Genomic DNA, 24,314 nt, shown 5'->3' with positions numbered 1-24,314 from the left:
CAATTACAAGCCTAATGGTTGCTTACCAATCTTTTCCTTGCCACTTAATGTCACTTTTTCCAAATGACAAGGCCTTAGGAGAGGGGAAGTTCAGTTTTGTGGCTAAACTACAGGACTAGAAATCAGAAGATATCAACTCTTGCTAGGCTTGCTATGTGTCCCAGGACAATTTTACCCTTGGGCCTAGTTGTGTTATCTATAAAATGGGGATAAATAAAGCTTAATTTGGTAATTTCTATAAAGCACTGTGAGATGCTCAACTGAAGGGGGATGTATGAGTACTAAGTAGACTGCTTTTAATAAATCTTTACATAGCTTTGCACACATTATTATTTGGGATTTTTCAGGATTATAATGGAATTTTTGATGTAACCATCTGATCTGCATCTGTTTACCATTTCCAAAGACTGTTTCAAGATATTTGATTAGCTACCAGCAAAAGCTACATTTTAAGATTACTAAATGCAAGAGGCTGCATTATTGCATAAATTAAGAATGCACAAATCAGGAATGCGTAATTTAAGGATGAACACACAATTTAAACTATTTCCCCTTGCGCATATGTGGTCTGACACCTCTTTTAATTACATGATCACGTAATTAGTCTCTAAAACATTCTGCCAAAAGTTAACGTTCCAACATGGCCATGCTGTTCCCTCTGTATGTTTCTTACAGCATATATTTTTACAATATAAACAATGATGCATCAAGCTACACTTTTAAACAGAAAAACAGGGATTGAAAAAATGCATGCACAATGCAGTGGCGTTAGAATAGCCAAAGTTAATGTTCTAACAGCATACGGTACTGAGAAATAGTATGGGATAATATTGGGTGAAATTCCTGTGGAGAGGGTCACCACAAGCCTATATGGTACTTAAAAGCTATTTAGAGGACATGTGTATTGGCATTCTGTTGACCTGCTACACAAGGGTGAAATTCACCCACAGGACTATTAACTCAGAAGTGTGTTGAAATGAGAAATGTGCTGAACACTAACAAGAGTTATTTTTCTTGTCTTCCGCACCTCTGTGACGATGGATGGATAAGGACAATCTAACATCAAAATAAATCCAGTCAGTGCTGGCCAGGCAGTATTTTCAAGATCGCTCAGCATCTAGCTAACTTACTGAGGTCCATGGTAAAACTCCCACTTACATCAATAAGAGAAGTTATGCAATTGTTTGAAAATCCCACCCTGCTACTTTTGAGTGGTTAAAACCAATGTTATGTGTAAATTGCAGATTACTTGTACAAAGGCAGGATAACTATTTTAAAAAAAACCCTTAACTTGTAAAGAGTTACCTATTAACGATAAAACTTGCAAATCGGAAGGCTAGGAAGTGTGGTCTTACACATGTATTTTATGGAAGATTTTGATGATAAAAAAGCCTGGAAGAATGGAATGCAATTAAATTTTATCTTAATCTCCCCAGGCAGCAGTATGTTGTATGTGTCCTTAAAATAAGATCTTGCTAGCAATAATCTTGTTAAGACTTGTGGCTTTATTATTATGGGGATGCCGAAGCTAGGTTCTCTCTGTATCTTGACACTTTCTGAAATAAAGTAATTCCCCCTTCCACAATATGAAAGATGGAACTGAATAAAAATGGTGCGAAGAAAAGAGTTTTTGTAAGTCCTCCAGTATTTTCCTCACCCCCTGCCCCTCCTCCTTCCTCTTTTGGGACACATTTTGTCATCCCTTTTCATTCTTTTGATTTTTTCTTCCTGCACAGTTTCTCTCTCTCACTTCTGAGCCATGAACAGAAATGTAGAGGAGAGGGAGGATGACTTCTCAGAGGGGCCAAGCACCTACAACTTCCACCAGTTCTGAGAGCTGGGCAGGAAACTCTTTCCCCGTCCTGTGGACCTTTGAGAGATTTCAGAAATGTTCTTGTTCTGCATTAGGATGAAACCAAGATCTTTAGAAGTCTCTTAGGGCTAGAAACTGGGTCTCCCGCATCCCAGGTGTGTGCTTTGTTTGAGCACTGGACTCTAGAGTTAGTCAGCCTCTCTCTGACCAAATGAATATGGGAATTATTTGTACAAGGTGAAACAGCTCCAACAGGAGGAGATGGAGACAGAGACCATCTCTGGTCAAATAATTTCTGCCCAGCTCCATGCAGGAGCTAAGCACTTCCAAAAAGCAGCCCAGCCGTCTCCTTCCTCCCTAAGCTTCAGAGCTTGAGCTCCAGCCTGTGCCACAACTTTAAAGCAACTGTCCCCACAGCTATTTTTACAGCGTTCGCACAAACCCTGCTAGCCCAGGTCTGTTGGCCCAGGCTGGGAGGCTTGTTCCTGTGGGCTGTGTAGCCGCAGTGTTTCTAGGATCAGGATTGGGGACTTTCTTTTGCCAAGCCTAAAAGCTGAGTGGAATAGCGCGAGCGTATGTGTGGAGGGAGAGTTTATTTCAGCTTGCTGTTTGCTCTGGTCTTGATCTGAATCTTACCCAGCTGATTTAGCATTGTTTAGGGTCTCAGTAGGGGACAACTGGAGGAGAAGGAGAAGGCAACAGTGCAAATCAGAAGAAAAAAAAATCACAAAAAAAACAATTAAACAAGTGGCAGAAATCAACTCTAGCAGTTATCCTTCCACATCAGATCTTGCTCCATTACATTCAGTGGGCATGTTTCCATTAACGTGGATGGTGCTGACCTCCGGTTGTGTTATTTTACCAAACTTCTGTTGCTTGGAAAAGTTTATAAAAATCCTAAGTTCAAGCAATTGCTCTCTTTCTTTTGGTGGCAAAAAAGAATAGATGAAATCTTGGGCTGTGGGGACTGAGTGAGGGAGAATGGGAAGGAAACCGCGCATAGTGGAAATAGGCTGACTCCATAGTCCTTTCAACAGATGCTAGAGAGATATGTAAGGTTACAGATGTGATAGCATAAGTTATGTACTATTCCTCCGCACTTACACCACAGGATCTTAAGGGAAGAATTACTGAGCAATCTTTATTCATGAAGTTTTATTCTTAGCCATTCTATTCACCCATTAAATAATTTTATTAAGGCTTTAGCCACCAATTAATAGCAACGGTTCAAGTAGTTTTTTCTTAATTTAGTTAAAAATTACCAGACCCTAATGGCTATCTCTCTGCCCCGAAGTGCAAAGAATCCACAATATTTCTCAATAGATGTTCCAAATATGAATTAAGATTAATATTTTGTTACGGTCATTGTAGATGCAAGTCTCCACATAAATGCTTTAGCGGATTTGAGGGCCATACTCGGTCCTTGAATATTAGTAATGTTGATTGCAGTAGCACCTAGGAACTCCAGTCATGCACTGGGACTCCATTGCGCAAAAACAGAACAAAAAGATGGTTCTAGTCCCCAAGCATTTACAATCTCCATGTACAGCCACCTTCAGTGGTAGTTGTATGCACATACCTGAGAACAGACCACCAATCATGATACAGTTAGCCACCATTTCAAGATTTCATTCAGCCTTTTAGTCGCAAAAATTGCAAAAGCTCAGAACATCAGAAGCCGCCAAGGCTTTTTTTCTTTGTACCATATCTAACTGGGATATTTTCCATTAATAATCATTGCAGGGGGAACATTGATTTCTTACTGGGAAATTTAAAAGATGCTTGAAGAATTGCAGGGGGCTTCCCCAAAGATGTGTCTCAGGAACAATGATGATGATGTTACTTTTCTTTTGCAGGCTACAAGCTTCATTTAAAATTCAAATTCTGGTCTGGAAATGAACTGATTCAGATCAGAAGGCACAGCATGCGTTAGTTCAGAGACTACTGAAGTATTCTCTGCTGGCCTGGCATGCTGCAATTCTGTATTATTTTAGGGGAATTTCAGCTATTATTCAGACCATATTTGCAGGCTTGTCTCTCCATTATTCAGTTAAGTAGATCTGCTTCCTTTACAACTCTACACAGATGCAACCATAATACAATACATAGAAGGCAGAAAATCCCCAGTAAATACATGACGTGTGTCGCTCGCTCTTCAAAATTCTCACTTTCTTGAAGTAACATTTGGGGGGGGGGAGCCCGCAGCAGAAGGGGGCAATAACAATCTACCTAACCAGTAATTTCCTTTCCCCTAGATTTATATTCTTGTAGCTTGTATTTCTGTCCTTAGTAATCTGCGCCACACATTAAATTACCCTTTGCACGAAGGGAATTTCAGCAATACTTTAATTTATGGAGTACAAATACCCGTTAAGTACTCATTACTTAAATGGTAATTGTTGTCCATTTAATTTCACAGTAATCACAATGCAGTGGTGTGGTTTTTAACATAAATTCCGTAGCCAGTTCACAAGCAGAACTCCCATTGAGGTCAAGGGGAACTCCAAGCCATCATTGGCAACAGCACGTGGGCACCATAATAAGCTCTGTATTGTTGCAGCATATATAACAACGCTTTGCTGCTAGATAGTGTGCGTTACAAGATAATTAACTTTAGGCTAATTGAAATCAATGGAAGTTTTACAAAAATCAGGCTGACTAAGTGGAACTACAGTACACAGTAGCGTGAAGGAGCGTGCAATTACCAAGTACTTGCGTTGGGCCAATCTGATCCCTAATTTAGTTCCATTGAGGTCAATGGAATTACACCAGAGATGAACTGAGCCCAGGGTGTACCAGTAAGCCCTATTAAGTAACCCTGCAATTAATGAGTAGTTAGCATTCATGATAATTGTGCACTGTAACTCAAAGCGTTACTGACATTTCTTCTAACCTACTTTAAACTCAAATCATTAGTTTTAATCTGCTCTTTTGGTCGTAAATTGCCAGCTTTGAACAATCTATGCCATCCACTGGCTATATATTGCTGTAATTTCTTTTCTTTTAGCAAATCCTTCGTTTTCTTAACCTCACCATTAGGTGCAGCCGCCCATGGTCCTTTTCCTTTGCCAATACTTCAGGATCTGAGAGTCAGGTGCAACATCTAAATCTTAGCCCAGTTCTCTAGACATGGTCATCCCAGCTCTTTGTACAGCAACGCTCTCTTCTGCTTGATACACTGCAGTGTCTGGTTTGTGTTCCTACCCATCGCCACAAACCGTTAAAATGGCTTTGTAAGCCACCTCCGAAAGCACAATGTGCACTCAAGTAAGTGTTTCTTCCAAACTCTATTTGGGTTCTGCAATAAGACACATCCTCAATTAAAACAAGGGTGTACTCTGGGGGCTCACAGTGAAAGCCATGCACACATATCCAAGAACTGGATTTGGCCACAAAATGGATACAGCATTACTCAATTTAATATCTGCCACAAGGATAATCTTTGTGGTTGCTATTAAAAGACTTTTCACCGACAAGATTATATCTGTTGAGGGTTATCTGGTTTGGATTAAAAATATTAAGACACTCCATAATCATGAGTGTTCACACATGTTAAGGGGTTACCAAATTGGCCTGGTTAAATGTGCATGCCCAAAGCGCCCAATGAGGCAAAGGAGGATGGAGACGAAAAACAATTTTGTTTATTGCCTCTTGTACCCATATTCTCTCTTAGACTTTGATGATAAAACATTAATTGTTAGAATTAAAATCAAATAAAAATATGGAAATAATTTAAAATTCACAGTGGTCAGGATGACAACATGCCCCACAGACTAATCTCTCTACTTAAAACCAAGGAATAAGTAAAAGTACATTTAACGCTCAGTCAAGGATTAACCAGGGAAACCCTTAGGGTTCTTCCATAAGAAATTCGCTTTCCTGCCAGAGATACACAAACCCTATTGAACACAGTAGCTCCAGGGAAACTCCAGATACTGTGGGACTAGTACAACACATTACTGAAAGTTTGAAAATATACAGTCAATTGGGAGGAAGTGATCTGACATCAAGTGCTCAATTTCTTCAAGGACTCATTTTTAAAAAGTGAAATTTACTCAGACTAATTAGTTTTCTTGTAAGGGTTCACAAAAAATACTGCATACAAAGATTGGGCACTGTAATTCTGAGGATAAGTTTTATTCTTCATACACAACAAAGTGTTGAATCCCTGCTTTAGGGCCAAAAAACAACCTTAAATGTGGAACGGTAAGCTATGCTTTATATTTTTCAAAAAAGAAAAACGAAAAAAAAAAGTTTGTATACATTCATAAACAGGCCAGAAGACAGCATTCATTTACGGTCTCATCCAAAGCCCAATGAAGTGAATAGAAAGACCCAGTGGGCTTCAGATTAGGCCATGAAGCAATAAATTTAGCAGTGGGCACATTGTGCTGAGCTATAGTTGTTATGCATCATACTGAAGGCTTTAGCCACATGCAATGTGACAAGCGCCCAGCAAGATCAAGAGCCTGAAGCATCGTAGAATCTGAACCCACACCTCCTGAAAGGTGCCATACAACTGCAAGTCCCATTAATGCCAGAGAGAATCGAGAACGAGGCCCTCAGAACTCTAACGTGGTCTTATTCAGTTTCATTATAAAATTTAGTTATTTATCCAAGAGTTTATGGGGTTTCAAAAATATTGCCAAGACAAGAAAAATAGTTCCTACAATGATCTAAATTGAACAAAATATTCTTTCAAATAAGTTTCTTGTTGTTACTCATCAGCTATTCCTCCTTTCCCTCCCTCCGGTCTTTCTGTAGCTCGCATGTGATCATGCTAACATTTTGGTTAGCTGATATGAGCCCAAGCAGACCCAAGCTCCCCTTGTGGCTAGCTATCTGGCCTTGGTTGGGTCCACCACACATGCTGTACTTATGATCACTAAATTACCAGGGAGAATGCAATTTTTCTGGCAGAGGACACATTCTATTGGCAAATTGGTCCCTTCAGTGTTCCACATGGGACTAGAGTGACTAAATGTCCTGTTTTATAGAGACAGTCCCAATTTTGGGGTCTTTTTCTTATATAGGCTCCTATTACCCTCCAGCCCCTGTCCCGATTTTTCACACTTGCTGTCTGGTCACACTACCTGGGACAACACAAACAGTTAAGGGCAAGATTAACAACAAATTTGCTTCAGGGCAAGGGCAGACACAATATGGCCTCTGGTGCTCAGTCTTGCTCTGGGGGAGATGGGAGAAAAATATACACTGTTGGTCCTTGCCAGGAGAAGATGACTTCTCCCACCAGGCTGACTCAGCTACGCTGGCCAGCTTGGTGGGGGTGGAGTCAAAACTATACCCACTTCCTACACATCTGCTCACGAGGGAGGAAACAGCAGCTCTCCAGAGGGTAACTCCTCCCACTATCAGTAGGCAGCACTAGGGAATTAGAAAATGCTTTGTGCCCCATTACCTGATATGCTTGTACAGAAGAGTAACTGGCAAGCAGTGGTAAGAGTAACGCTTGCCGAAGGAAGCCAGCCTTTCAGCAGTGAAAGCATCCTGCTCTGAATAAATTTTATATGTAAAAGCTTCTGATGAAAGAAGAAATAGACCAAAAAAAAAACATTATTCCAAGGACACACTATTGTATTAAGCTTTGAATAAGTCTCTCCCTCAAGGCAATCATACATGGGTAAACTAGTTACTGAATAAATAAAATGGTTATAAGTCCATTTTCTCTCTACTCTCCTTTCCAGTAACAGTAAATTTCATATTTATCATAAACTTATCAGCATGGAAATGTGAAAATTGTAAATATCATTAGGTAAAGGCATTTTCATACATTTATTTGCCAAATTATACTACAGACAGCAGCAGGAACAGTGAACTCAGTCATGAAGAGTAAAGATAGGTCTGTCTTATTAATAGAGCTCTGTGCCCATATATTTTAAATACCTTTGAGCACATTACCATCTGTGTGTATTCTACTAATGAGCTACTGTGTCTGCTGAAGAAGGCCAGTCGTCTAATACGGATTAGTCAGAAGGAGACCGCTTAATTTCTAAGCAACTAATGAGCCCCCTCGTACATGGTGTTGAATCTTGCTGTAGTTGGTGCTAGTGAATCTCTTCTTAAGAAAAAAAAGGGGGATTGTGGCATGATCCAGGCAGGGATTCAGTTTCGCAGATTGGATCAGAACCAAGAAATCACTGTGCGGTGTCAGGGCTCTAGAACGCCACATGGGACAGGAGCTTCACCACTAGTTTCTAGGGCAGCATACACGATTTTTCTTCTCTAGGAGACAAAGGGTGCTGAAGAGCAGCAGCAAGGACAACGGGCTGGAGTGGGAGGAGACTGTGGAACAACCAGATCCCCACTTTTGTCCCACACCCCTCCAGATCACGACTGTACCAGTGAGAGGATTTGGGACTCCTGGCCCAGTAGCACCCTTCCCCAAATGCCACATGGGTTGGAAGACCCAGCAATACCTTCCTGATGATCTCCAATCAATCTGCACACATAAAGCCATCTTGTTCCTAATTGCCTGCACAAATTAGGTCCATATATAATAGCATACATAGTACAGTGTGCATAGAGTGACCAAATGTCCCGATTTTATAGGGGCAGTCCGATTTTGGGGTCTTTTTCTTATATAGGCCCCACATACACCCTGGCCCGATTTTTCACATTTGCTGTCTGGTCACCTGTGCGAGAAACTGCTCGCACAGAGCTTCCCCACAGAGAGATGGGCCTCACTTGGAAAATTTGAAACTGACTGCTCTGCCATCATCCTCCCTGCCAGATTAATGCTGATTTAAGAGTAGATCCTTAAGGGGCTCTTAGTTGATGCAAAAAATAGAATTCTACTGCCTCTAAAAATATTTTCCTAACAATCTTAAAAAATGTAAGCTCAAAATTACCTTTTAAAGCTCCCTGTTGGAAAGCACAGTAGTAAAGCACAGCACGAGTACTAAATTATCCTAGTAATTACGTTGATGAGAATGCACAACCTTCAGGTGCACAACAAAACCATTAAAGGAGATGTGGATTTTTTTTAAATTTTTTTTTACGGGTATATTATGTGTCATAATACTGAATGCAAGGGCAATCCAGCAACTGGGGAAAAGGGAGCAGTTATGTGCAAACCTAAAACACAAACTAGCCCTGATCAAAGCAATAAAACATAAAAATTTCATATCTTGTACCCCCACCAACATGTGGATTAAGGGTAGGGTTGTTCCAGAGGTTATCACCCACTTCCTGTAACAGAGTCATGAACAGATCGTTGCTATGAGAAGACACTTTAGAGAAACCCATTTAAAGAGGCCTTGAGGATGATCCTAAATTCACTCTGGCTGGCACAGGATTTTATATTAACATTTTGTTCTGGTAGCCATCCTGCACCCTGGACAAGTCTGGGTAAATCCCCACCACTTCATTCTCTCTGGAGATAAAAATCCAGCAACAAAGTCTTTGCTCCTTCATGGTACTTGGAAATGTAGTTTTTCCCCAGTTAATACCAATGGGATGTCAATCCACCCACCCAGGTACCATCTTGACCCTCATTGCCATGGGCATCTGAGTAGCACTGAACAAATACTTCATTTTTGGATCTGTAAGCAAGCCAAACAAAGAGGGTGTGCTCATTTTGAGCCAAAACTGGGAGTTTTTAAACTAAAAAATTGAAACAAAAAAAACTTTAGAAATTTTGTTTGGGTCAAATGAAATATTGCAAATACCATTTCGACCTGACATTTCATTGTGAAAACGGAGCTTTGAAACACAAACTTCATAATGGTTGAAAAATATTTTCCAGATTTTTCACAGCTGAAACTTTTTGCCATATTCTACCCAAATTCATGTATAGTTTTAATGTCCTGGGGTGGGGGAAAATGCATTTTTCAGCAAATTTCCTATTTGTTAAAAAAAAAAAAAAAAAGGCCCAGCTCTACATCAGAGCAGCTTTGATCTCAGGTTATATTCTAATCTTTATGTTCTACAGATAACTCTGAATACATGCTGGAGAGCCAGCAGTTCATGTCAGATCTCCAATCTCCTAGGACTAAGAAAGCCTCCAACAATTCATCTCTTCCTGCACAATAGATGCAACATCTCATTCATAGGCCTATTTCAATGGGGACTTTGATAGGGACCCTCTCTCAATAGTTTCCATTTTTATGTATTTATTTCATGTTTATGAAGAACCATGATCCCCAGAAGCCTAGCAACCCAGGTGGCTACATTCAGGTTTCTCTCTGCTTCCCCAAGTCAGCAACATGCTTAACATTTGCAGATAACACTGAGCCATGGAGAAAAAATTGACTTACCCCATCCCAGATAAAAAAAAAGCACAATGCTGTAAGTAATAGGTTGCAAAGTCGTTGTTAATAAAAATTATGCTGACCAAAATCACAAAAAAAATCAGCCAAAAAGCTTTAGCTTCTAGTCTGCTTCAATGACACTAAAAAGCCCCACCTCGAGCATGGTTTCCAGTTTAGTCCTTTGGTTTGCCTACAAATAGAGATGTCACATTGAATGCGGACAGAACATCCCAAGTGTCGGTTGCAGTACTCATCCTGTTTTCTAGCTATATTTTCAGATGCTTCTCTGAATCTCATACAAATTGTATGAGCCTCCTTAGCTTTGTATAATTGGGCATGAAGTGTCGCAAGGTCATTCAAGGAGTCAGAAGATGACAGGATTTTAGTGTTTTCTTCTGGACTGGAGACACTATAAAAATAGCCTGAAGTTATTATCATGCTTATTGTCCCATCCAGATCTGTCCAAAATCTGGAAGTGCAGAGGTGCCTGAACATAGCAAACAGTGAAAGTAACTAAAGAGGTTTCAACTGAGTTTCTAAGCTGAAGTCCCATGAGGGAAGCAGCTATTTATACAATCAGTAATGTATTAAAGTAGCCTTGAGTCCCAACCAAGAATGGCTAGGCCCTGTGTATGTAACACAGCTTACAGACCAAACAGACACAATAGCAGATGGTGGAAGGGAAAAGCCGCACAAAGAGAGAAAGTGACTTGCCTGAGGTCACACAGCAGGTCAGTGGCGGAGCTAGGACTAGAACCCAGGTCTGCCAATCCCAGCGTAGTGCCCGATTCACAGTACCACACTAGAAGTAGATAGGGTAGCATTCCATCCCTACTTAACATAGTGGCACATTTCCAATGCACATTTCACAGAGAGCTCTTGAACTCGGACTACATATATTTGAACAACAAGAGGAAGGGATTAATATGCCATTAAAAAGAACGTGACCTTACAAACACCGAAGCGTCCTTGGAGAGGGCCATTCAAGACTATTGGCATACTAACACTTGAGAGGAGTAGGAGGAAATGAAAAGTTTGTTGGCTCTGCAAAAAGCAAAACATTAAGTCTAGATAGATCCACATTTATTCAGCAGCCTGGAAAGGAGTTGTTGCAGTCTATGAAATGGGTATTTACCAGAGAGCCCCAGAAGACACTCTCAATCTCTTGGGTAAGTTGAGTACATTTAAAAAAAAAATTACCTGCCCAAGAGACTGGGGTGGCTCTTAAGGAGCAATTCAGTCAGTCCCTCGGGTAAATCAAATGCATTTTTCCAATGCAGTCAAACCACACACACAACTTTCCTCCCGGGGTCACCTTTCAAATTCAAAACTAGCTTGAAGTGACACTATTGTTTTATGTATCAAAACAAGACTTGAGACATTCACAGCAAAGGATCTAGAAGGCCAACTGCTATGGAATGGCGGATATATTACAACCAGTCTCACTGTGCCAAGCAGAGCTATGTTCTATTTTTTTCATAATGAAGCCAAAATAATTGCTATTACTTTTACTTCTCTACCACCTTCATCTGAGGAGTTCAAAGCACTTTCCACACGCTCACCAATTTAGCCACAGAACTTCACTGTGAGATAGCCTCCGGGCCAGCTCCAGGCACCAGCCGAGCAAGCTCGTGCTTGGGGCAGCCGATTCTACAGGGCAGCATTCCGCGACGCAGGTTTTGGTTTTTTTGCTTAGGGTGGCAAAAATAGCCAGAGCCAGCCCTGGATAGCCTACAACGTGGAGATCTTTAAATGCCAAGCAGTAAGCCTAGTGGTTAGCCCACTTGAAGGGGACTCTGGAGATCTGGGTTCTTCTCCCCAACCTCCAACTGAATTGCTAGATGATCTTGGGCAAGTCTACCTTTGTTTCCCCATCTGTAAAATTGGAATAATGATGCTGGCCTTTGTTTAAATAAATAAAAATAAAAAAAACACTTCTCATCTGTAAAAGTTTAAAGAACTATATAAGCACTCAGCATTGATAATAATAGCAATAAAGCTTGCAGAGATGAGATAAAAATCACTCTCGATGCCAAGCATTTTATTAGGAGAAAATTGAATACACAAAATATTTGCCTTTCCAGAATATACTTGTCAGTTATTTTCTTTAAAAATATATATATATATATATATATATATATATAAGTGTATGAAATCATTTGATGCTGAAACATTGATCTGCCCCAGACACAAGCAAGATCTGGGTATAATTATGGTCTGGTGATTTAGTATAACAAAACAGAAAAAACCACCACATTAAAAAAAATAATAGTAATCATAGAACTCTGCCAAAACAAATTAAAATCCACATTTTCACTATTTCACTGCTGATACTTAGGAAAGAAGAGGATCAATCCTATTATGAAGATCTGCATCATCTACTTGGAATGGCAAGTCATTTTCGAGTAATAAGCTGGTGGTTCTTGGATCAGCAGCATAATGTGGGCAAAAACTGCTCCTTATTTTTTGTCTCAGCAGATCCCTGCTTTGGGCTAGCTGCCTAGGTCACTTAATAAAGGTTTCACTCTGTTATTCCATTTTAGACATGGGACAGCTGATGCCTAGAGATTAAGGCATTTTCAAAAGCACCTAGGTGCCTATCCACATCTTCAGGCACCTAAATACTTTCAATGATATCTGGCCCTCAAAGTAAGTCTGTGCATGGGCTAGCTTGCCCAAGCTAGCTTGAATGCAGCTAGCACTGGTAACAATAGCAGTGAAGACAGCACAGCGCGAGCTTCAGAGTGGGCTAGTGAGCAGAGCACTGCTGTTGTTACCTGCTAGCTGGATTCAAGCTTAGCCTCTTGAAGTAGCTATGCGCTGCTCCTGCTGTGTCGACGTACCCTCAATGACTCACTGAAGGTCACATAAGAAGTTTGTAGCACAGCAAATTGTCATATGTGAAGATATAGGAAGAATATTTAAACCATGTAGGAAGAGGCCAGTCCAACTGGAACATCCTTCCCCAACAGTGGTCCTTCCTCCCCTCAGCAGAGAGCATCACTGGAGGATATGTAAGGAGTACTTGCTGGAGTGGGACGTTGAGTTAAGTGGAAGGCATGAGAGGGTGCCATGAAGTAGCGAGCTGCTGTATTCAGTTCCCAAACTAAACCCTGAAGGGGTTTTGTTCAGGTCTCACACCAAGAGCACAGTTCTCAAGTTTTCTAGTATCTGTCACATTTATCACCATGATGGGAGGCTCTCTAATTTTGTTTCAGTAACAGCAAAATATGCATGTGACTTTCACCCGCTACTCACAGATATACCCCCACACACACACACACACCCAGTGGATCAACCACTGCCTGAAAATAAACACAAATCTTTGACCACAAATTCCACTCTGGCCTATCTCCAGTGTACTATGTATCTTCCTCTGAGCTGATTACAAGTACTAATCATGCTCCGCATAGGGAAGGATTGATTGGTTTTGAAAGGGTGAGATGATAAAATGATAAACATACTCTCCTAAGGGTGACATTGCTACTTGGATCAATTTAGCTTTCAGCTCATAGACAGGCAATCATGTCTCCTTTAGCAAGTGATAGCTGGTACCATAATAGGAGAATACCATGCAGGTCTATCCACCAGCCCTTGCACAAAGTACTAAAAGAATCACTTCCCTTTGTCACAAGTCAACAACTTGAAAATATTTAACCCAGTCCTTCATCAGAGTCGGAGTGAAATTTTAAGCTTTACTTTATTATAGTTAGTTCAAAGAACTTACTTCAACTACCGGGAAAAAAAACAAAAAGAGTCATATTTCTCCATTTTACCACAATCTCCCATAGCCATTTCACACACTCTTCCCCCTCCCCCCCTTAAAGTTACAGCTTATTGTTTTTAAACTGCAGTCAGTAATAGATTTCATTATAGACTCCACATAAAGACAAGGGAGCATCTGAGGCAGCAGTTGTGGGCATTCATCGCTTACAACTTTTAAAATCAATTTCCTCACTGCAGTGCACTTTGCATGGTAAGTGTGATTTTTCACAGCAACAGACAGAACCTAAATCTTTAAATTCAGTGGACAGAAACTTTATGCTCAGGCTTGTATTTAATTCATAATGGCAGTACCTAGAGCTCTTTAAAGAGTTATTGATTCTCTGGTCCTGCTGAATCACAGATATGTAGGGCTGGAAGGGACCTTGGGAGGTCACCAAGTCCGGCCCCCTCGCTGGTGTTTGTCCAACCTGTCCTTAAAAAAACCTCCAGTCACGGAGGTTCCACAACCTCCCTTGGAAGCCTATTCTTTAACTTAATTACTCTTATAGTTAGAAAGTTTTTCCTAATATCTAACTGGAATCTCCCTTGTTGCAGATTAAGCCCATTACAATTCTTGTTCTATACAATCTTTACAATACCCCTTAACATATCTGAAGATTTATCAGCCCTCCCCGTCCAGTTTCACTCAAGACCAAACATGCCCATTCCCCCCCCCCCCCATGTGTCATGTTTTTTCATAGATCATTAGGGTTGGAAGGGACCTCAGGAGGTCATCTAGTCCAACCCCCTGCTCAAAACAGGACCAATCCCCAACTAAATCTGCTCTCCTCTGGACTCAACAATTGGTCCACATCTCTCCTAAAATGAGGGGCCCAGAACTGAACACAGTACTCCAGATGAGGCCTGACCCAGTGCCAAGTAGAGTGGGACAATTACCTCCTGTGTCTGACATGTGGCATTCCTCTTAATACGCCCCAGAATGACATTAGCCTTTTTTGCAGCTGCATCACATTGTTGCCTCATAGTCAGCTGTGATCCATGATAACCATCATATCCTTTTCAGCAGTACTACCCCCTAGCCAGTTATTCCCCATTTGGTAGTTGTGCATTTGATTTTTCCTTCCTAAGTCAAGTAGTTCACACTTGTCTTTGTTGAATTTCATCTGGTTGATTTCAGACCAGTTACCCAATTTGTCAAGTATCAGAGGGGTAGCTGTGTTAATCTGGATCTGTAAAAAGCGATAAAGAGTCCTGTGGCACCTTATAGACTAACAGACTTATTGGAGCATAAACTTTTGTGGATGAATACCCACTTCATCAGATACATGCCAATTTGTCAAGCTCATTTTGACTTCTAAGCCTGTCCTCTGAAGTGCTTGCAAGGTCCCCCCTCTCCCCCAAGCTTGGGGTCATCTGAAAATTTATAAGCACTCTCCACACCATTATCCAAGTCGTTAATGAAAATATGGACTAGAGCTGGACCCTGTACTGATCCTTACAGAACCCCGCTACATAGGTCCTCACATATTGACAGCAAACCAGTGATAACTACTCTGAGCACAGTCTTTGAGACAGTTGTGCACCCACCTCATAGTTATTTCACCAAAACCATATTTCCCTAATTGTCTTTGAGAATGTTACATGGGTCTGTGTCAAAAGACTCTCTTAAAAAAGAAAAAAAAATCAAGATATATCCTGTCTACTGCTTCTCCCTTACCCATCATCCAGTAGGCCAGTAACCTTGTCAAAAAGGGAAATTAAGTTGATTTGGCAAGATTTGCTCTTGACAAATCCATGATGGGTATTCCATATAATCTTACTATCATCTAGGTGCTTACAAATGGATTCTATAATAATTTGTTCCAATAGCTTTCCAGGTACTATAATGCCCTAAGATCTGGGTCAAGAGATGTGCTCAGCCGGGTACTAGTCATCTCAAATAGGGGAACCAAAAATTAATGGCCACTTTTGAACATTTGGGTTTACACAATTCAGATCATACAAGAAGTCAGAGGCAGACCTAGAAACTCACAGTCTTCTGTGAACACCGACTAGCTTCCTTTTTTGAAGTAAAGCTCTAACGTAAACACTTATCCATTATCATTAGTACAGCAGTATGAGCATCCTAGTACTTTCCATACACAAAGGTACACAATACCCACCCTGAAGAGTTTACATTAAAGAATGAAGATTCAGACCCTTAGTCATATGCATTGTCCCTACTTACGAAGAAAAATTCAGATAATAAAACTACTTGACCAAACACGATTTTCTCACCCGAGTAAAGGTGGCAGGATCCAGCCCTCAGTTTAGACCAACTATGATTGCTACAAACCCAAGGTGAAGTCCTGGCCCCACTAAAGTCAGTTGGCAAAACTCTCATTCACTTCAGTGGGGCCAGAATTGCACCCATGACAGGTGCTCATTTGGGAAAAGGGATTTTTACAGGCAAGAGGATGAGAATTACCCCTCAGTAAGATTATGTGGCAGGTTAAGTGCAGCTTGGTTCATGCCTTGATGGTTGAAATTTGTTTTCAACTAGCAAGTCATTTTTAGGCCAGAGTTACTTATGAATGAACAGGCCAAATCCTACTGAGGTAAGTGGTCTCCTGAGCAGGATTCAACCCACTAGCAATAGCCCGTTCCCACAGAGAAGGGGGTAAGGTGAATTCAGCAAGAAGCCTATGCTGTTAAATAAGTGCTTTTGCCTTTCTTCTGGTCTATCTATTCACTCATACACAAAATGCTACTGTGGGGAACTCAATTATTCAATAGCTGCGAGTAAAATATTAAACTAGTTACACAAGGGCAGCTCAAAAGGAAGCAATGGTTTGAACAAAGTTGATAGCATTCACAATGCAACATGAAGAACTCCAGTGAAGGGGCAAGATGTTTGTTTGTTTTTTAATTGTTGATGCACAGTTAGGAAGGTCCCGAAGGAGTTTATATTGACACTAAGAACAGAGAACGTGATGTATTCGTCCATATAAAGTAGCAACAGAGAACCAGATCATTACAAGTGGATTTAAATGTTATAAGAGGTAAGAAATTAGCTTTTACACATTCGTGGTCCTTTGCAGCAAAATACGCTTATTTTGCAAGTATAAAATTGTGTTCTAGGCCATCTGCTAGAGTGTTGCTAAGGCCTGGTGATTGTCATAATATTCATAAACTGAGTCGTAAGTATTCACTGTGTCCTGGAAAACGGATTAAATCATCTTCGCGGCTGCCCTGCAGACACCCTCCTGGAATCTTGCCTTGCTTGGGACATCCCTTTTGCTTCCCTATTAAGTTTGGTTTTCAAATGGTTGCTTCCCAGGCACTCTGGTGTCTGCACCCACCTTCTGTATATCCCAGCCCAAGTCCCCTGGGGCCTCTGGACATTTCCACTTCTTATTCTAGAACGAGGTTTCAAATTGATGCCTAACGCCCCCTTCTTCCACGCCTTCAAAAAGCTCCGCAAAACCTATTTGTTCCAAAACTTTCCCAAGGCACCTCTCCACATTCTCCTTCCTGGCACCCATCCCCTCCCCCTATACTAGGGCACCAAATCCCTCATTTTCATAGTATTGTGCCCTCTTGTGTGTTTAGGCTCTGATCAGCAAGGTACTTAGGCATGTGAGCCTAACTTCAGGCATGTGAGAAGACCCACGTGTCAATGAAACACCTCCTATGTCTAAGTTCTGTGCAGAATTGAGGCCATAAGGCTGATCCAAAGCTCACTGAGAAGACAAAAGGCACAAGACCCAATGGCTAGAAACTGAAACTGGGCAGGATGCAGGAGATCAGATTAGAGGATCATCATGGTCCCTTTTGGACTTTATGAAGTCAATGGGAGGCTTTCCATTAACTTTAGTGGATTCTGTATCAGGCCTTGAATTTGTAAGCTTCCCAGGGCAAAGGCCCCTTTCTTTGTCTGATACATTCAAACCATTCAAGTGCTGTGCATGCCCAACAGCGCCTTATACATTACTACCAGTAACAACCACCTTTCTGAAGCCTGGTGGTCTGTTTAATACCTAACAGCTGACATTACACATCTGCAGCAAGACAGAAACAAGACAAGGAAGGGGGAAGTGTCTTGACTTGTAACTCAGAGTTAATATACATTTCTATTCCTCAGTTTTCTTATTTTGATTCCCTCCAAGATCCTACCTTGGCATTTCACTGCACCCTGGAAAGATGGGTATTCACTTTTCTTTATCTGTTTCCCACTATAGCACTTCTTTTGGGAAGGGGCTAGGCTTTCCTTCCTAAATCCGTTCAATATTTTAAATGCTTTCATCATAAATTAGTTAATTTTAACCAAGTGCAATACTTAAACAGGCTCCAATTTTTAGCAAGGTTCAGCATTGCAACCATATGAGATCAAGGTAGCTAACCCTTCAACAAATTGCACTATTTGCCCTGGGTTTTTTTTTCCTATATGCATCTTCATTTCTCTCCACTGCTGAACAGAACATCTCAATGTTGCCAGCTGTCACCTGGCTACTGCTATATCTGTAATGCTGCTTCATCTCTAGAGGAGAGAGAGACCCATGGCAGAGTTTCCCTTAATAAGGTGTATGGACTACTGGTGCTTCACAGATTAATTGCTGGTGGCCCATGGAGGATTAACTGATCACATGTTGCTAGCTCCTCCTCCTCATTTCAAGCTCTTAGAAACTGGACAGATGGGAGGCAGCAGGGAAACAAGAAGTGAAATAGACAGAGTGATTAACTCTCTGCAAAAAGGACACAGCTTTTAAGCACTGATGACAGCTTAAAGCATTTTGTGCCAGGGCTGTGAAAGCAGAGTCCTGGGTGGGGAGCTGTGGATAACCTGTGATCGTTAGGGAAAGAGCAAGGGACACATTTTCATCCATAGGGATCAGTTGGCATTGCTTACGTTACTCTCTTCAAAAAAGCTCCATTTTATAGAATATCTGAGCGAAAGCTAAGGTTCTCCTTGACATTTCTTGTTCCTCCAAACTCAGTGGAGCCGGTAGCCAGCGCCTTCGCAGGATCCCAAAGGCCAGCTTTGGCTAAGATGACACAAATTCTTGGATCTACATTTCAAAAGCTATCATGATGTTGGGTGCCCAATCCGAGACCCCCTTAAGAGTTCCTGTTGTTCACAAAGTGGTAAGCACCTGCCCTCTGGAAATCAAGCCCGTTGAGAGGTCTGCATATCCACTAGAACCTTCTGAAAGTTTGACCTTCACTTTCATGTACACAATAGTTTTAACTGCCAGAGGGACACCAAACGGGTCTTGCAATTATTTTAAGCCACTTTCAAAAATCCCATCCACTGTATAAATCACGAGTGGCAGGTGAGGTGGCCCATACAACAATCTCTTTGCACGCTGTACTATGTAAAATTGTTACAGGGTTCTCAAAAGATGTGAAATATTTCAATGAAATTCTGACAAATAAATGTATTCAAATTCTATCAGCCCAATACTGATGCTGCACTAGCCAGAGATGGACTCACAAAGCAACACTGATATGGGGATATAAGACACTTAGGACCTGAACTACACTGGGGGTGGGGGAAAATCAACTCAAGTTACGCAACTTCAGCTACACGAATAACGTAGCTGAAGTCGACGTACTTAGATCTACTTACCGTGGTGTCTTCACTGTGATAAGTTGATGCTTAACTCTCCCCCCATCGACTCCGCCTGCACCTCTCTCCCTGGTGGAGTACCGAATTCGATGGGAGAGCACTAGGCGGTCAATTTATCATGTCTAGACTAGATGTGATCAATCGACCCCCCCGTTGGATTGATCACTGCTCATCAATCCAGCCGGTAATGTAGACAAGCCCTTAGAAGTTCAAGGGTTTTGAAATTTAGGATTTTGTAGTTCTCAGGGTTAGTTCTGAGCCAAAAATCTAAAACTATATCACCTCCTAGACACAATTCCAGTAATGATTCAGCCAAACCTATTCAGACAACAGAATCTACAGCCTTGAACCATTTAACTTGACAACAGTTAAGCTGTTTGTCTGCCAAGACTACTGCCTGTCAAACTGACCAGTATCGTCTGTTTCCCTGCACTCCCCTCGCTGTCCGTGTCTATCTGTTGTCCCTTGTCTTATACTTGGGTTGTAAGCTTCTTGACTGTTTTTTGTTGTTGTGTGTTTAATACAGCACCTAGCACAGTGAGGTCCTGGTCCATGAGTAGCGCTCCTAGGCACTACTGTAATATAAACAACAAGAATAGCAGCTTCTCTGATGTTCTTTCCTCCATACAATGTATTCAGACACGACACATGACATTCAGTGAAGTCCCCTGCATGCAGTCAAGCGATCAAAAGGTAGTTCTTCCAATGTAAAGGACCTTTTCAGGAAAGGGTAAAGTTATCAATTATGCTTCAAATACTTCAATCACAGAAAGTGCATTTCTCACATACATTGAGGGAAAAAAAATCCATGTTCTGCTCCACATAACAGCCTAAAAATCATAGGGTGCGTATAATAAAGAATGCATATAGAAAGTAGATTCATGTAGTTATTAAGGGACACTATATATTTTCATCTTAAATCCATATTTTCTTTCATCTTATGCTTGGGATACACTGGCCTACCCAGATGAGGAATTTACTCCAGTAGGTTAAATTTAGCAGTAGGCAGTCTAATATGTTAAAGGGTTTTTTCCCCTACTGGTATTCAACCTGAATCGAGATTGAAACCTAAAATACCTGTAGGTATAGTGTCTTCCAGTTGATAGTGTACCACTAGCTATATTTTAGTACATTGATCTTGGCTGCTTTCTTTGACTTACCTTGCAAAATGCCTTGAGTTATTGGCAGTTTTTGTCAGAGACACTGTAGAAACGTAGGGCTAGAAGGGACCGCAAGAGGTCATCCAGTCCAGCCTTCTGTGCTGAAGCAAGTCCACATATACAGGGGCGGCTCTAGCCATTTCGCCGCCCCAAGCACGGCGGCACGCTGCGGGGGGCACTCTGCCACTCCCACGGCTCCGGTGGACCTCCCGCAGGCGTGCCTGCAGATGCTCCACCGAAGCCATGGGACCAGCGGACCCTCCGCAGGCACGCCTGCGGGAGGTCCACCGGAGCCGCCTGCCGCCCTCCCGGCGACTGGCAGAGCGCCCCCCGGGGCATGCCGCCCCAAGCACGCGCTTGGCGTGCTGGGGCCTGGAGCCGCCCCTGAATGTATACCTAGCCCATTCCTGACAGATGTTTGTCTAACCTGTTCTTAAACCTCTAATGACGGGGATTCCACAACCTTCCTAGGTAACCTGTTCCACTGTGTAACTATCCTTATAGTTAGAAAGCCCCTCCCCCATAATATCCAACTTTAATCTCCTTTGCGGCAAACTATGCCAATTACTTCTTGTCCTACCCCAGTGGACACGGAGAACAATTAAACACTGTCCTCTTTAATAACCACCACCTTTTACATATTAAAAGACTTACCAGGTCCCTCCTCGGCCTTCTCTTCTCTAGGCTAAACATGCCCAGTTCTGTCAACCTTTCCTCGCTGGCCATGTTTTCTAAACCTTTTAGCATTTTTTGTTGCTTTCCTCTGGACTTTCCTCAGTTTGTTCACTTCTGAAAGCGCAGTGCCCAAAACTGGACACAGTACCTCAGCGGAGGCCTCATCAGTCCTGAGTAGAGCTTAACAGTTACCTCCCATGTCTTATATATGAGATTCCTGTTAATACATCCCAGAATGACGTTTGCCTTTTTCACAACACCTTTGCACTGTTGGCATATTCAATTTGTGATCAGCTATAACCCCTGTATCCTTTTAAAGAAAGGAACTGCCAATATCATTCTCTGTATTTACTCATCCAGGTTCTATTGATACCACACAGCAAGTCATGATACTGCCAGCTCTCACAGACCATGGGTGAAATCCTGGCCCTTTTGAATTCAATGGCAAAGTTTCCATTGACTTCAATAGGGGCAGGATTTCACCCTATTTCTCATCTCATCTCCTGCCCCAGGGACCTCCAGATGCCAACTGGCAGAGGGCGTAAGGGTTACAGGAATCCCCTTTGTCTAGTATTTCTACTCTAGTTCACCAAAGACTGTCCTGGGAGGTCTCTAATGAAAGCCTGTGTGCCATTGCTCATCACCATCATTGCAAAACACATGTATGGATGTTGGGTAAGGGGTTACACACATACAGAAAATTATGTTCTTACAGTCTGTGTCTAGGGATTGGTCACCACCAAAGGTGACAAGCAAGTTTTCTTTCAGATAAGTAACATTTGTCCATTTACATGTATATTAAGAATTCTGTGGTTCACAACAGGCCTCCACTCATAGATCTGAGCCAAATGCTAATGAAGGATTGTGAAGTCTTTGAGAGAAAATTAACAGCAAGAGGTAAATAGCAGGGATTATCCTACTTAGGAGTAAGACAACAAAAATTTTAAACTATATCTGATAGGGCTGCCAATCCTCAGGATTGGCCTGGAGTCTCCCAGAATCGGCATCGATCTCCTGGTGACTATTGAAAGCAATCTGGGAGATTTTAATAGGATATTTTAAGAAAAAGACATTACATCGTGTTGGGGGAAAAAATCTCTCAGAATAGCTTCAGTCACAGTTGGCAACCCTAATATCTGAGGTACAGATTAATCCCTAGGTATTCCTTCAATCTGCGAGAACAAGCGGTCACTGGACTTGATCTGATGAGAAGGGGTCTCAACCAAACTGCTTGAGAACACTGAGGAAAGAATTTTGAGTAAGCTTTCCTGTAGGAGATAGAGGAATGCCTTATTAGTTAAGTTTAGTCTCTAGAAAACATGTTACCGTTTGTTTTATATGTAGCCATTTCACTTCTGACCAATATTCTTACTCTCTATCACTTGAATCTCCGTTCTTTGATAATATATTTATAGTAAGAACAAAAGTTTTAGTTCTGTGCATTCAGCAGAGCTGGGTTCTACAGTATAACTAGGAAACTGTGGGGTAACTCTTCCTTTGGGAATAGCAGGCCTGGTCATTCTGTGAGTGGTCAGTGAAGGACTCTCGAGTTGGTGTATGGCTAACCTGTACAGAGAAAGCAAGTCCTGAAAAAGCAGTGCCTGTGTGGTCAGGGACTGGTAGTTTCAGGGAGCTGAACCACAGCAGGCAGAGACAAGACTCCCTTCATGCTAAGGGCAGGTGATGGTGTTTTGATAATTGGGTCTACAAATTTACCCTAATTGTAAGTTCAACTATCAAAAGTGAGAATAAGTTAAGATGTCACACAATAACCTATAACAAATGCTGATGGAAAACGGTCCAAAAGGGAGGCAGACTTAATTAGTCCAAACAAAGAGGCCTACTAATAGAATTCCAGGACTGTATTAAGATTGTGCTCAGTAAACAAGAAAATGGGGGACCAGAAATTAATGAACCAAAACTGGTGTGTCAGAAACTAGGTCTAATTAGTGGACAAAATAATGAGGAAATGAGCTATTCTGCCCATTAGTTCCTTTTGGAGTCCTAAAGGAAAGAGATTTTGGAAGAAAAATTGGCTACTGGAGCAAACTTTACCATCATGGCTGCCACCCCCATCTCCTGGGATCCCAGGACTTCATCATTCTGATCAGGCCAAAGAGAGACACCGCAGATAAAACTGCCACTTCTCTCCAGCTAACTGAATCCCAACTACCACCTGGGATGAAACAGGTTTGGACTTTAAACAAAACAGCAACAGCAGCTTCAGCCCATCTCAACTAACTTCTCTTTTCCCAAATAGGACAGTTACCATCTTTGATATCATCTAAGAGACAGTCACACAAGAGTTTTCCCAGCTAAAGGGAAAGGAAACAAGAGAAGTTGTTACATAATATTTTACATTTCAAAGGCTTTAACTGTTTTTTTCCTTCACCTTTAAACACAAGGTTAACAGGCAGAGGTCTCTGTGTACCAAAACTTGACCCTTGTTTAACACTGGACAGTGACTGGGTTGTGGTAACACCTTTAACCCATATATTCCATCTAAAAGAATACAAACAGTAGTAAAGTGCATCACAAACCTGAGCGCCGCAGGAAGTGTCACACTACCCCACAAGCTTTGGGTCAGGCCGAAGTAGTCAATGAAAAGCTTCCATTGTTTTCAATAGACTTCGCATCAAGCTCCCTGTTATGGCCAAAGCCCAATCACCTGACTTCAGCAAGAGTGCCAGCCTAAGGGAAGTGGGATCTGGCCCTTGATGTACTAACAATTCAAGACAGTAAGATAGTTTTAGTAAATGAAAGAGTTACATTTTATTTGGCCTAAATCCCAGAAAGAAGGTACTGTTTAAAAATGTCTATTTTTAAACAATGGACTTAACCGCTTTCTCTCTAGAAATGTGTGCAAGTCCATAATGAGAAATTAAACATACCTTTCTCACTGGGAAATGTAGAAACTGAACTGAAAAAAAAAAAACCAACAGACACCAGCCAAGTCATTTGTTTTTACACATGACTTTTTGGCTAAATACCTTAGCTGAAAGACTGAGGGCAGACAGTTCATTAAGAGCCCTTAAGTTCATACCCAGGCACGCAATCATCAC

The 24,314-nt window shown here is 41.5% G+C and overlaps 1 protein-coding gene across 5 annotated transcripts in view; it reads right to left on the bottom strand.

Annotated features, from left to right (window-relative positions):
* IL1RAPL2 (interleukin 1 receptor accessory protein like 2) overlaps positions 1-24,314 on the bottom strand; it is a 548,503-nt gene that overhangs the window by 499,616 nt on the left and 24,573 nt on the right. The gene's annotated exons all lie outside the window — the stretch shown is intronic.

The sequence above is a fragment of the Mauremys reevesii genome, linkage group 9 (assembly GCF_016161935.1).
Source record: "Mauremys reevesii isolate NIE-2019 linkage group 9, ASM1616193v1, whole genome shotgun sequence".
NCBI lineage: Eukaryota > Metazoa > Chordata > Testudines > Geoemydidae > Mauremys > Mauremys reevesii.
The sequence above is the reverse complement of the archived record's forward strand: the minus strand, read 5'-3'. Positions and strand labels throughout refer to the sequence as shown.